Source organism: Capra hircus, chromosome 18 (genome assembly GCF_001704415.2).
Source record: "Capra hircus breed San Clemente chromosome 18, ASM170441v1, whole genome shotgun sequence".
Taxonomy (NCBI): domain Eukaryota; kingdom Metazoa; phylum Chordata; class Mammalia; order Artiodactyla; family Bovidae; genus Capra; species Capra hircus.
The window spans coordinates 50,359,382-50,373,837 of NC_030825.1; the positions used below are offsets into that span (position 1 = coordinate 50,359,382).

The 14,456-nt window shown below is 41.1% G+C and overlaps 1 non-coding gene and 1 pseudogene across 1 annotated transcript; one reads left to right on the forward strand and one right to left on the reverse strand.

Moving 5' to 3' along the window:
• TRNAC-GCA lies at nt 8,556–8,628 on the forward strand. The gene has a single exon. It is a non-coding gene; the product is annotated as a tRNA-Cys (tRNA).
• Nucleotides 11,109–12,068, reverse strand: LOC102186332 (annotated as a pseudogene).

Genomic DNA, 14,456 nt, shown 5'->3' on the forward strand with positions numbered 1-14,456 from the left:
GATGTAACTCATTGCCCTGAACTTTCTTCCTCTTCCTTCTTACATGTCTCGATCAGTACAAATTCTTCTTTTATAGGGGCCACACCTCTCCGAGGTGAAACTACACAACATGTTATAACCCACCCATTAGCTTACTTTACAATAATGAGAACACTTAATTCTATAAAAGCAGACAATGGCCCTGCCTATATTTCTAAACAATTCAAACAATTTTTACATTCATTCTCTATTAAACAGATTACAAACATTCCTTATAGTCTACAAACACAAGACACATTAAACAAACACATTACACACTGAAGCTACAAATAAAAAATTAAATAAAGAAAAATACACAGGAACACTTTTATCTTCCTTATCCAGAGCAGACTTTACTAGATTCTAATGCAATATATTCTTTAAGCCTATCAGTTCAGTTCAGTTCAGTTCAGTCACTCAGTCGTGTCTGACTCTTTGCGACCCCATCAATTGCAGCACGTCAGGCCTCCCTGCCCATCACCAGCTCCCGGAGTTCACTCAAACTCACGTCCATCGAGTCGGTGATGCCATTCAGCCATCTCCTCCTCTATCGTCCCCTTCTCCTCCTGCCCCTAATCCCTCCCAGCATCAGAGTCTTTTCCAATGAGTCAACTCTTCTCATGAGGTGGCCAAAGTACTGGAGTTTCAGCTTTAGTATCATTCCTTCCAAAGAAATCCCAGGGCTGATCTCCTTTAGAACGGACTGACTGGATCTCCTTGAAGTCCAAGGGACTCTCAAGAGTCTTCTCCAACACCACAGTTCAAAAGCATCAATTCTTTGGTGCTCAGCTTTCTTCAGGGTCCAACTCTCACATCCATACATGACCACTGGAAAAAATCACTGGCTATGGTTTTGGACCTTTGTTGGCAAAGTAATGTCTCTGCTTTTGAATATGCTATCTAGGTTGGTCATAACTTTCCTTCCAAGGAGTAAGTGTCTTTTAATTTCATGCTGCAGTCACCATCTACAGTGATTTTGGAGCCCCAAAAAATAAAGTCTGACACTGTTTCCACGGTTTCCCCATCTATTTCTCATGAAGTGATGGGACCAGATGCCATGATCTTCGTTTTCTGAATGTTGAGCTTTAAGCCAACTTTTTCACTCTCTTCTTTCACTTTCATCAAGAGGCTTTTTAGTTCCTCTTCACTTTCTGCCATAAGGGTGGTGTCATCTGCATATCTGAGGTTATTGATATTTCTCCCGGGAGTCTTGATTCCAGCTTGTGCTTCTTCCAGCCCAGCGTTTCTCATGATGTACTCTGCATAGAAGTTAAATAAGCAGGGTGACAATATACAGCCTTGACGTACTCCTTTTCCTATTTAGAACCAGTCTGTTGTTCCATGTCCAGTTCTAACTGTTGCTTCCTGACCTGCATATAGGTTTCTCAAGAGGCAGGTCAGGTGGTCTGGTATTCCCATCTCTTGAAGAACTGTCCACAGTTTATTGTGATCCACACAGTCAAAGGCTTTGGCATAGTCAATAAAGCAGAAATAGATGTTTTTCTGGAACTCTCTTGCTTTTTCGATGATCCAGCGGATGTTGGCAATTTGATCTCTGGTTCCTCTGTCTTTTCTAAAACCAACTTGAACATCTGGAAGTTCACGGTTCACGTATTGGTGAAGCCTGGCTTGGAGAATTTTGAGCATTACTTTACTAGCATGCGAGATGAGTGCAATTGTGCAGTAGTTTGAGCATTCTTTAGCATTGCCTTTAACTACTGTTCAGTTCAGTTCAGTCGCTCATATAGCTTTATTTCTGTTTCCAGTCTGTAAGATTCTTAAAACAAAATAACATCAACTTCAATGCCTATTTCACAATACAAAACAAAAACAACATAAAAAAGACACCGTTTGCCAAGTAAGTTATTTGTTCCTAAGAATATCAAAAGTGCAAAATATTCACCTTCTTTTCAAGCCTGTCTTGTAAGAATAATCATCTTCCTTGACACACTGAACAGAGAGATTCAACAGGTGCCAAGCTGCATTTCTTTCCCAAGGACAAGGTCAAATATATTTGGATATGAGCAACATTTCATTAATCAAATTGTTCTGCATCAGCTTTTCAATAATTTCACTTAGAAAAAAAATATTTGAATGTTTACTCCTAATCCTTTGCCCCAAATTACACAAACCACTTAAAACACAGTCAGATCCCATTTCTCTTTATATCAGAAAAGATGTATGTACTGAATGAGAAAGAAATCAACCCATTATTTCAAAACCATAGCCAAATTTTCATAGTCAGTGATGATAACAAGACTATAGTACCTCATGGGAATTAAGACAAACTTGCTTACTAACACGTTGCTTGGTTGGAGCTGATGAACTCTACATTAGACAGACTATGCCTCCAACACCTGGAACTAATGAAAAAATATTTTTTAAAATGGGTACATATATCTACAAAGGCTTGCTTTGGGCCACTGACTGCCCCATCTGTTAAACATGAGGCATAAACTGTATCAACCAGAAAAACCTACCTCTAGCAACATCAATGTTGTCAACAAAGACCAAGAAGTTAACTTAAAGTCAAAATTGGATCTATTTGATTTACATATATGAAAAGGAGGAACAATAGCATTGGCTGAGCAAGATGATGGCTCATACATTTGACACAGAAATAAACAAATTCATGGAAACAACATTCAAGAGGAAAGGTTTAAATAGTCAAGAGTTAAGGTCAACTTAAAATAAAAGCTTCTCAGTGTCCTCTTGGGGGATATTATCTACCAGTCCCCAAACAGATCTCTAGATGTTTATTTTTGGACTGAAATATTTCCTAGGAATGTTTTCATCATTATCACTTTCCTTTCTTTCTATAACTATTGTTAATAATAGCTTTATTTATTTTAAATTTTTTAAATTTACCACAGGGAGATATTTTGACAAAAACAGAAAAACATTTTGAAACATTAAAGGACACCTCCCTTCCTTGACGCATTTGATATCAAGATGGGTTAACTAATCAATGGAAATCTAAGAAACTAATCTTACAGGGAAAGGGATATGCTTTTATTTCTCTAGATGGATCCAACGAACACACATGGCTTCCTCTTCAGAAGATTCAACCTAAGGGGCCCCCAGCATTCAAATTAGAGACGAAACAACAAAAACCCAGGAGAAGAAATTCCAAAACAAGCCATGGCGGTTTTAAAATTTCCAAAAAACGCCGCACTGGATGTCACTGACCTTATGATCTCCCTACTTGGGGACAGATAAAAACCCTTACTAACCAAGCTGAAAATCTGATTTCTCAACAGGGAATGCCTCGGAATCCTGAAAATATTTTTCTTTGCTATGCTTGCTTTGGGTGTTAGTTCTAAAAGGTCTTGTAGGTCTTCATAGAACCGTTCAACTTCAGCTTCTTCAGTGTTACTGGTTGGGGCATAGGCTTGGATTACCGTGATATTGAATGGTTTGCTGCTGGGGGCCAACATGAGGAACTCCGCCCATGGCAAAGGTCATGAGGAAGGAGGCTTGGCATACGCAAAGGCATGATCAAGCCTCAAGAAACCCCCTGTTCCCGAGCATCTAACGCCAAAACCAGAGTCTGTTTTATGCTCTCACCTACACCTCTGACTTTACGGGGGGCTCTCCCCCATAACTGTTTCTCTCGGAGAAGGAGTAAACGTGCAGCTCCAAGGCAATAAAAATTCCTGGGTGTGACAAGAGTGTTTCAGCTTACAGACTCCTCTGAAGGTTATCTAGCCCGCCTGTATAGGTTCATCTGGCCACATGTGATTGTTTACAGCCTTCCAACCTGAGAGGCACGAGATGTTTTAGACTTACTAAAGGCAAATTCTTTGGGGGAGTTAGAAATTATTAGTATAACGGGTTGGTTAGGAATTATATTGGTGAAGGGTTTTTTCATTTGTTGTGTCAATAATTGCTGCTAATTCCCTGCCCTGGGTGGGACAAGGGTGTTTCAGGTCAGGATTATCCATACTCCTGCCATTACGCACATGATTGTTTACTACCTCTCAACCATAAACACCCAGAGAGTTCTGGAGTATTTTGAGAGTCTTAATTAGCATAGGGCTTTTCTCATTGTTGAGTCAATGATTGCCGCCAGGCCTCCATATCCTTAGGCACCTGGGAATATATTAATCAATGTATTTGGAATATAGAAAAGGAAATATAGTAGTTTTTAAGGTTAGCAATACTAGACTTTTTGAGTTAATGAATTTTCTCTTTTGTAATAGATCACTGTACTTTGTTATAAATCACTGTGTCCTTGCTATGTAAAAATGTAACTTTATCACTATCTTAAGACTAAATAGATCTTAAGGGGAACATTGGTGAAAGGATTTTCATTTGTTGGGCTGATGTTTGCTGCTAAATCTCCATATTCCCTGTCCTTATAATGAATATAACTAACATATAGGAGAAATAAGTATTAACCTTTAAGATTAATCATGTTAACCTTGGGTTAAATAAATTCCTTTCTTGATTGTAACTCACTACACCCTCACCCTATAGGAATGTAACTTTATTTGGAGGGTGGTGCCTGGTTAAAGAAAAAACACCCTTGGAAGAAATAAGGTTTTTGGTTATCAGAAAGAAAGGATCATAAAATGTCAGCAGGTCTCATGGCCATAAGATGATGTAAAATCCCTGAGACCTTTTTATGTGAGGCACCTGATTTTGATAAAGGTCAGGACTGCTGACCCCTGCGTGACTCTGTATTCATCCCTATGTGTAACAAAAGGTATATAAGCAAACCTAAAAATAAAGAAAATGGGATCAGTTTCTGGAAAGACTGATTCCCCCATGTTGCTTCTTTCTTGCTCCCCGTTTCTCTGGCTGAATTCCCATCTGGAGCATGGATGCTATTCCACGTAAACCAAGTTATTCAGCCTCTTTTTCTCCACTAATTTTCCTACTACACTATCCGTTTCTAATCCCTCTCTATCTGTAATTAAATATGTATTTTTCCAAGGACGCCGACGCTGTCCCCACTTCGAATTCCCTGGATCCACTGGGGCTGGACCCCGGCAGTTTGCCTTGGAAATGAACAAAGATCATTCTGTCGTTTTTGAGATTGCATCTAAGTACTGCATTTCGGACTCTTTTGTTGACCATGATGGCTACTCCATTTCTTCTAAGGGATTCCTGCCCACAGAAGTAGATATAATGGTCATCTGAGTTAAATTCATCCATTCCAGTTCACTTTAGTTCACTGATTCCTAGAATGTCGACATTCACTCTTGCCATCTCCTGTTTGACCACTTCCAATTTGCCTTGATTCATGGACCTCACATTCTAGGTTCCTATGCAATTTTGCTCTTTACAGCATTGAAACTTGCTTCTATCACCTGTCCCATCCACAACTGGGTATTGCTTTTGCTTTCGCTCCATCCCTTCATTCTTTCTGGTGTTATTTCTCCACTGATCTCCAGTAGCATATTGGGCACCTACCAACCTGGGGAGTTCCTCTTTCAGTGTCCTACCTTTTTGCCTTTTCATACTGTTTGGGGTTCTCAAGGCAAGAATACTGAAGTGGTTTGCCATTCCCTTCTCCAGTGGACCACATACTGTCAGACCTCTCCACAATGACCCTCCCATTTTGGGTGGCCCCACATGGCCTGGCTTAGTTTCATTGAGTTAGACAAGGCTGTGGTCCGTGTGATCAGACTGACTAGTTTTCTGTGATTATGGTTTCAGTGTTTCTGCCCTCTGATGCCTTCTCGCAACACCTATCGTCTTAATTGGGTTTCTCTTACCTTGGACGTGGGGTATCTCTTCATGGCTGCTCCAGCAAAGTGCAGCCACTGCTCCTTACCTTGGACGAGGGGTATCTCCTCATGGCCGCCCCTCCTGACCTTGAACGTGGAGTAGCTCCTCTCGGCCCTTCTGCGCCCTCACAGCTGCCGCTCCTTGGACGTGGGGTAGCTCCTCTCCGCCGCCTCCCCTGACCTCGGATGTGGGGTAGCTCCTCTTGGCCACTCCTGTGCCGAAGCAGCCTGGCACTCTCGGTCCACTATAGGGGACTGGAATGCAAAAGTAGGAAGTCAAGAAACACCTGGAGTAACAGGCAAATTTGGCCTTGGAGTACAGAATGAAGCAGGGCAAAGGCTAATAGAGTTTTGCCAAGAGAAAAGAGAGTTTTGCACTGGTCATGGCAAACTGCCTCTTCCAACAACACAAGAGAAGACTCTGCACATGGACATCACCAGATGGTCAACACCAAAATCAGACTGATTATATTCTTTGCAGCCAAAGATGGAGAAGCTCAGCAAAAACAGTCAGCAAAAACAAGACCAGGAGCTGACTGTGGCTCAGATCATGAACTCCTTATTGCCAAATTCAGACTGAAATTGAAGAAAGTGGGGAAGAGCACTAGATCATTCAGGTATGACTTAAATCAAATCCCTTATGATTATTCAGTGGAAGTGACAAATAGATTTAAGGGACTAGATCTGATAGACAGAGTGCCTGATGAACTATGGAATGAGGTTCATGACATTGTACAGGGGACAGGGATCAAGACCATCCCCATGGAAAAGAAATGCAAAAAAGCAAAATGGCTGTCTGAGGAGGCCTTACAAATAGCTATGAAGAGAAGAGAAGTGAAAAGCAAAGGAGAAAAGGAAAGATATAAGCATCTGAATGCAGAGTTCCAGAGAATAGCAAGGAGAGATAAGAAAGCCTTCCTCAGCGATCAACGCAAAGAAATAGAGGAAAACAATAGAATGGGAAAGACTAGAGATTTCTTCAAGAAAATTAGAGATACCACAGGAACGTTACATGCAAAGATGGGCTTGATAAAGGATAGAAATGGTATGGACCTAACAGAAGCAGAAGATATTAAGAACAGGTGGCAAGAATACACAGAAGAACTGCACAAAAAAGAGCGTCACGACCCAGATAATCACGATGGTGTGATCACTCACCTAGAGCCAGACATCCTGGAATGTGAAGTCAAGCGGGCTTTAGAAAGCATCATTACGAACAAAGCTAGTGCAGGTGATGGAATTCCAGTTGAGCTATTTCAAATCCTGAAAGATGATGCTGTGATGGTGCTGCACTCAATATGCCAGCAAATTTGGAAAACTCAGCAGTGGCCACAGGATTGGAAAAGGTCAGTTTTCATTCCAATCCCAAAGAAAGGCAATGCCAAATGTTCGAAGTACCACACAATTGCACTCATCTCACATGCTAGTAAAGTAATGCTCAAAATTCTCCAAGCCAGGCTTCACCAATACGTGAACTGTGAACTTCCCGATGTTCAAGCTGGTTTTAGAAAAGACAGAGGAGCCAGAGATCATATTGCCAACATCCGCTGGATCATCGAAAAAGCAAGAGAGTTCCAGAAAAACATCTATTTCTGCTTTATTGACTATGCCAAAGCCTTTGACTCTGTGGATCACAATAAACTGTGGAAAATTCTTCAAGAGATGGGAATACCAGACCACCCAACCTGCCTCTTGAGAAACCTATATGCAGGTCAGGAAGCAACAGTTAGAACTGGACATGGAACAACAGACTGGTTCTAAATAGGAAAAGGAGTACTTCAAGGCTGTATATTGTCACCCTGCTTATTTAACTTCTATGCAGAGTACATCATGAGAAACGCTGGGCTGGAGGAAGCACAAGCTGGAATCAACATTGCAGGGAGAAATATCAATAACCTCAGATATGCAGATGACACCATCTTTATGGCAAAAAGTGAAGAGGAACTAAAAAGCCTCTTGATGAAAGTGAAAGAGGAGAGTGAAAAAGTTGGCTTAAAGCTCAGCATTCAGAAAACGAAGATCATGGCATCTGGTCCCATCACTTCATGGCAGATAGATGAGGAAACAATGGAAACAGTGTCAGACTTTATTTTGGGTCGCTCCAAAATCACTGCAGATGGTGACTGCAGCCACGAAATTAAAAGACGCTTACTCCTTGGAAGGAAAGTTATGACCAACCTAGATAGTATATTGAAAAGCAGAGATATTACCTTGCCAACAAAGGTCCGTCTATTCAAGGCTATTGTTTTTCCAGTGGTCATGTATGGATGTGAGAGTTGGACTGTGAAGAAAGCTGAGCGCCGAAGAATTGATGCTTTTGAACTGTGGTGTTGGAGAAGACTCTTGAGAGTCCCTTGGACTGCAAGAAGATCCAACCAGTCCATCCTAAAGGAGATCAGTCCTGGGTGATCATTGGAAGGACTGATGCTAAAGCTGAAACTCCAATACTTTGGCCACCTCATGTGAAGAGTTGACTCATTGAAAAGACCCTGATGCTGGGAGGGATTGGGGGCAGGAGGAGAAGGGGACGACAGAGGATGAGATGGCAGGATGGCATCACCGACTCGATGGACATGAGTTTGAGTGAACTCCGGGAGTTGGTGATGGACAGGGAAGCCTGGTGTGCTGCAAAACATGGGGTCGCAAAGAGTCAGACACAACTGAGCGACTGAACTGAACTGAACTGATGCTTGCTTTGCTTGGTTTTGCTTCCCCCACTCAGGCTGACTTGATTGATCACACTTATCGGGCTTATATACCTAACCCCCCTTTTTTATTGTAGGTTATAGCTCGCCGCAGGCTTTCCTGGTGGCTCAGAGGATAAAGCGTCTGCCTGCAATGCAGGAGACCCAGGTTCGATCCCTGGGTTGGGAAGATCCCCTGGGGAAGGAAATGGCAACCCACTCCAGTATTCTTGCCTGGAGAATCCCATGGACAGAGGAGCCTGAGCGGGCTACAGTCCATGGGGTTGCAGAGAGTCGGACACGATTGAATGACTTCACTTCACTTCATAGAATGGACAGATATAGGACCAATCGTATCCACTAATGGCTCAACACATATACCCCCTCCTTGGGGCTTGGAGGGGCCCTCTCATTCTGAGAAAAAAGGAAGACTAACTAACATTTCTCTAGGCTGTGAAATCCTTCCCTTATGCATGGGCCAAACAAAATTATATATTAATGTTAATCAACAAACATAGGCTTTTGTCCTGCCTCCAAAAAGGAACTTCCACATGCTGCTTGGATTATTTATTGCCCTTTCTTTGTCCATGAACCATATTTATACTATTGAAACTTTAGGGAAAGAATTAAAGAAAGAACAAAGAATATTCTTTACAAAGGGTTTACAAATATGCAAAGGGTTTACTAATAAGAACTTTAAATATATTCCTGTTCATTGGGACAAATGTCAGACCAAGTCAGGAAAATTAATGTTTGTGGCTAATCATACAATTGTCAATTGGGGACCCCATGGTATAAGGTTATCTAACTGCTCAGATGATATTAACAGCACTGTATGTGATTGTATTACTCAAGTAGCATTGAAGGTTACTAACACTACAATGGAACATTACCATGACAGAGGACTCTTGGGTGACTTGACGGTAGAATGGCCCCTCCTCGTCCTCGAATTGTCCTTGATAAACAGATTGGGCCTAAACTATGAGACATCTGGAAACTGCTGCAAGCACCAAGGAACTTGGGACTTGGACTGGACATTTCACAGGGACCAATCGTAGTCATAGAAACTATTTCTTTCATTATAATCAATCATATTTTATACAAGCCTACGTCCCACTTCCTTTTGTTATAGCTATAGGAAATTTACAATTCAATAAGACTTTATGTTCTGTGACTTGCATAAATTGTAAATTATATACTTAACTTCTCTATTTCCTTGAGAAATGACTCCCTTTTGATTCTTCGATCTCGACATAATCTGTGGTTACCAATAAATCTCCACTGGCCCTGGGAAGAAGGTCCCATGGCTGGACTTGCTTCCCAGTTACTTACTAAATTGCTCCAACGCTCTAAATGATTCATTGGATGGCTGATTTTTGGCATTTTGAGATTAACAGCTATTTGCACCAATGCTGCTGTCACTGGTATTGCTTTATAAACCTCAATTCAAACACATAATTTTATTCAAAATTGGACTAAAGATGCCCATACTATATGGGCCACTCAGGCTCAGATAGATGAGGATATTCAAGAGGAAATACAGGAACTAAAACAGCCGTCAAATGGGTTGGAGATCAATTAACAGATGTACAAAAACAGGTGATGCTAAAATGTGATTGGAATTCTACTCAATTTTGTGTTACTTCTGTTCATTTCAATAATAGTGCCTACAACTGGGAACAAATCAAATTTCATTTACAAAACATACATGATAATGCCTCTCTGAATGTGCAATTATTACAAAAAGAAATTTGAAACCTTTTCTAAAAGTCTGTCCTCTTCCACTAATTTGAAAACTTTAGTTGAACAACTAGCTGATCAATTAGCTGGGCTAGACCCACGTGGATGGTTTCAGGGCATTACTCACAGCATCGGGTCTGGAACTGTAATTTTAGTGATTGTCTTGACCATTATTTTGTCATCTACCATTGCTTTCATGCAAAGATTATTAAAACTAACAAACTCTAATGGTCAGAACTCTTTTTGCAAATATTATAAATAAACAAGGAGGAATTGTCAGGGAGTATTTAACGGGAGGATTCCTACCTGCTGTTTCTCACAAGTCCTTTGTTTCTTTTTAAGCGGAGCAGCAGGCTGCTCCCAGGAACTAAGGTCATTGTGTGAGACAGACTTGGGTCTCCTTTAGTAAGCATTCTCTTTACAAAACTGCTTAGTCTCGCCCCCCTTTTTAAGATATGGATTATCTCCTGAACTTGTGACCATTATTCTCCCTGTTCCCTTGGTAACGGTTACTGTACATTTGGTTTTCTGATCTTTATCATTGTTGAAAGAAATTTCTTGTATTACAGCCTATATATACTCACAGAAAAATCATTAAAGTACCTTTGCTCCATAAGAGCTTGGGTCCCCATGTCTTTCTTTCTTTTTTTCTTTCTCTCTCTCTCTCTCCCTCCCTCCGACTCTCTCTTTCACTTTCTTATCATCGACTCCGGACCATGAGGTCCTGGTCCATTAAAGGACCCCAACACTGAGGGAGAAGAGATTTCTGCTTTACCCTCTACTAAAAACTAAAGTTAATGGGACCCTATAAACAAGTCAGGCAGCCAACATGATGCTGGTAATTTCAGCAAAAGATGACTGGGTTGAGGAGGGAAGAATCTCAAGGAGAGAGTGCTCGGGTCTGAGTCAGGCAAGCCCTAGCATGAAGAGTTTAGTGCTCTTTCTCAGATGAAAGGCCTTCAATTTCATCTCTGTCTCCCCAATTGCCATCCAGAAGGCTTTGGCCACCTTTTCTGCATGCATCTTTCTTTGCTCATGAGGAAGCGTCGCAGCCTTGTCTTTCATTTCTTTTAACTTTGAAAACAGTCTTTGAAAATTCTCCAAATCTCCACCACCTGTAGTAAGACTGGAAAGTTCTTGAATATCCAGGTCTAATATGGGATCCACAATGCTATCGACCTGCCTGTCTACTGTGTTAGAGGCAGCCCCTCGATGATCCAAGAGGCATTCAGTCCTCTCTGCTGCTGGAACACAGGGCTGCTTTGAGTGGCAGGTCTCTGTGGCAGGTCTCTGCTGAGCCAATGCTATGGTTTGCTCCAGTCAATAAGCTGAGATGGTTAAGGCCTCAGTTCCTCTCATTCTTCATCACTACATTGGACCAGACATTGGCATTCGAGGTTTGAACAATTTGCTTTACTCCTGTAGATTCTGGGAAGTCATCATCTTCCTCAGGCAACTCTTCCAGTCTAAGTTCTACCAATTCAAAGCCATGTTTGATACACCACTCTTGAGCTTTCTGTCGGTTTACACCATTTTCAGACACTCTATTGCAAACCAAGATCATCACCTCAGGTAACCATGACTCTGCCAGAGGAAGCCAGGAAGAAACACTATCAAGATGAGATTTTTGTGTGCTGTCAAAGTAAACCACAAATGCTTGGATAGACTCTGCAGTCTCTGCAGTGACGAGAAATTTGTTTGGCACCACACACAGGTTGATATCTGCCGAGTAGTATTTATTATCGATGGTCCAGGGATCAAATCTCACAGCATCGTTGGCAGTCACTTCCACAACAGCATCTTCTGTTCCAAGAATATGTTGCACCAGCCTGTCTGCGGAGAAGGTGGAGGAGCAGCTAGTAACGAGCATGCAGGGGACACCCACAGCCATCACTGTGCCCGCGAACCAGTTCCTTCCCAGAGCCACTCTGATTTTTTTTCTTTTTTCCGATTGGGCAATTTCTATTGTTTTATCTTCAGAGTCACTTATGCTTTCTTCTGTCATATTCCTCCTCCTCTTGAGTCTTTCCAGTGAATCTTTAAATATCAGTTATTATCGTTCTCAGTTTGATCATTTCCATTGTTTTATATTTTCTATACCTTTGGTGAAATTTTCTACTTTTTCATTAGTCTCAAGAGTATTTGTAACTGCTTGATGAAGCATTTTTATGATGGCTACTTTACATCTTCATCAGATAATTCCAACATCTAATTCAGCTCAGTGTGAGCATCTGTTGATTGTCTTCCCATTCAAGGTGTGACCTTCCTGGTTCTTGTTATGATGTGTGATTATTTTATTATATCCTGAACATTTTAGATATTATGATTAAAAAAAAAAACTCTGGATCTTATTTAACTCTTCCATTTTAGCAGGCAGTTGCCATGTCTAGGTTTAGCATGCAGGTCCTGGCCTAGTTTTGTGTGCTGTGGTTCCAGTGACAATTTAATTTTCAGAAGACTTGTAGTGTTATTCTGGTCTTTTTACTTTCCCTAGTTATGGTTGCACTTGCATCCAATTTGTTTTGGCACCAACAGTGGAAATTGAAAGAATTTCCCAGTGCCTGCATGATGCTGCTAGATTATGGGTAGGAGATACTGGCATGAAGGGGTGGAGAGCACTTTCTTCCTGGACTGCCCAGTGGCAGCGGGGCTTCTGCTTGATCACTGCTGATAACGCCCATGGGAGAGAAAAGCACCTACTTGAGTGTCTTCTACCGCTGAATGAAGGCTAGAGAGCCAGTGGGTGTGGGCCACCTCCTGCCATTGGGTCAGTTGAGAAATGCTGGTTCACTGTGTTGTTCCTCAAGTCCTAAGGTCCCAAGTCACTTAGGCTTCTACTTTATACCTTTCACAGACTTCTTACAAATGTCTGTTGTATTATTTCTAGAATTTTTGTTGGCCATATCAGAGAGAGGTAGGGAGAAATTAACCTCTGCCAACTTGTCTGGAACCAGAAGTTACCATTTATTATTCTAATAATTTATTGGTAGGGTTTTAAAAAATTTCTTATGTACCCAATCCTATTGCTTATGAATGCACTCAGTTGCCTCAGTCATTTTTGACTCTACAACCCTATGGACTGTAGCCCGCCAGGCTCCTCTGTCCCTGGGGTTCTCCAGGCAACAATACTGGAGTGGGTTGCCAGGCCCTCCTCCAGGGGATCTCCCTGACCTGGGCACCAAACCTGCGACTCCTACATCTCCTACATTGCAAGCAAATTCTTTACACACTGAGCCACATGGGCTTATGAATGAGTTTAATTACTCTCTTTCTCATCTTTATATCTTTTCTTTAGCCTCTCTAATACATAGTAGAATAAAAGTCATGATGAGGGCATTCTAGTCTTCCTCCTGATCAGAAAGCAAAAGCTTTCAACATTTGGCTACTAAATATAATGCTTGCATAGTATTTCTGTGAGTACACATTATTCTATTAAACAATTTCCTTCTATTTTTTAGTTTTTTTTACACATAAATGAATGTTTAATTTTATTAAATGATACTTCTGCATCTGTCTCAGTTATGTTAACATCCACTGTTGACCATTATCTAGATCTAGGGCTGCCAGGTAAAATACAGGACATTCAGTTAAACTTGAACTTCAGATAAACAAAATTAATTTTCAGGATAAATATGTTCAATATAGGGCTTCCCTGGTGGCAGGAGACCCAGGTTCGATCCCTGGGATGGGAAGATCCCTCCGAGAAGAGAATGGCTACCCTCTCCAGTATTCTTGCCTGGAGAAATCCATAGACAGAGGAGCCTGGAGGGATAGAGTCCATGGGATCAAAAAGAGTTGGACATGACTGAGCAACTAACACACATACATGTTCAATATAACTTTACTACTTATAATTTTATAAGTAGTTCCCATGAAATTTATAGGCCGAATCTGGCAACCTTCCTAGATTTATTATTTCATTAGGGACTTTGCAAAATGGGGGTTGCTAATTTATCATTCTTTCTTCATTTACTAGATACTATATACAGAAACATCTGTACACTAATATACACATACACTACTATGCAGAGAAACATCCCTCATTAATTCCTTGGTTGCCCTGAGTTGCAGGTAATACAGAAAAAACAACTCAAATGCTTCAGTTTTCAGACTTAGCTCTTTCTGAAGGCAAACAAACATTGGGTGTGTGTGTCTGTGTTTAATACTATTACGAATATATAGGTTTTAAACATATTTGCTCTTTCAATTTCCACCTTTGACTAGTAGGAGCCTCCTTGATTTATAGTATGACGAGATGTCATCCTCTTGCCATACTGTA